Genomic DNA, 826 nt, shown 5'->3' with positions numbered 1-826 from the left:
ATTTAGACAGACTTAAAGCCTGTACCCATATCTTTACCATTATCTAGCCCTAGCCAACTTATTTAACTCTCTGTGCCTTGGGATTCTGTTTTGTTTTGTTTTGTTTTAAATCTGAGATCACTGCACAAAAACAAGTTCATTGTAAAAACTAAATGTGAAAGTCTTAGATCATAGTACATGTAAGAGTTTAATAAATCTTAGTCATATTATTTATTCAGAAGATTACTTACTTTCTGTTTTCTACATTTCTTCTCATGGTTTGATCATCAAGGAACCAAAACATCCTCAAAGGGTTTAGTTATGTGCAAAGCAGGACATTTCTTCCCATGTGTGCTTGCAAGGGCATCAATTTTACATTGACTGTCTTTTTGATACTGTACATTTAAAATTCTCCCACTAAAATTCTTAATATTCTTCAAAAATCAAGCCCACTAAAAAGTTATAACTAAGGTAGCTCTCTTGTAGAAATTCAGTTAAAATACATTTGTGCATATGGAATTAGATTAGTCTATACTACTAGCTAGATTCCTTGTTTGACCCTCAAAGATAGACACAAGAAGGGCGTATTTCCAAGTACAAGGTTAGCAGTGACATAGCAAGATGTCCAAGGATGTTGGAAAGCATGATATTTGAAAAAGGTCAAAGAGAACAATGGGGTGGGGTCAAGGGAGCATCATCACCTGTTCTGAGCACTTTCTATTCACCCTTTTTATGAGGGAGTCCTGCCTCAGAGTAACAGGGATGGCTGAACACGTGACACCTGACACTGGAGAGTTGAGATAAAGAGAAGTTTATTAGACACAGCTCAGAGGGAAGAGGACACCGC

This window comes from Saccopteryx bilineata, chromosome 2 (assembly GCF_036850765.1).
Source record: "Saccopteryx bilineata isolate mSacBil1 chromosome 2, mSacBil1_pri_phased_curated, whole genome shotgun sequence".
In the NCBI taxonomy this organism is placed as follows: domain Eukaryota; kingdom Metazoa; phylum Chordata; class Mammalia; order Chiroptera; family Emballonuridae; genus Saccopteryx; species Saccopteryx bilineata.
Note: the sequence above shows the minus strand (reverse complement) of the source record.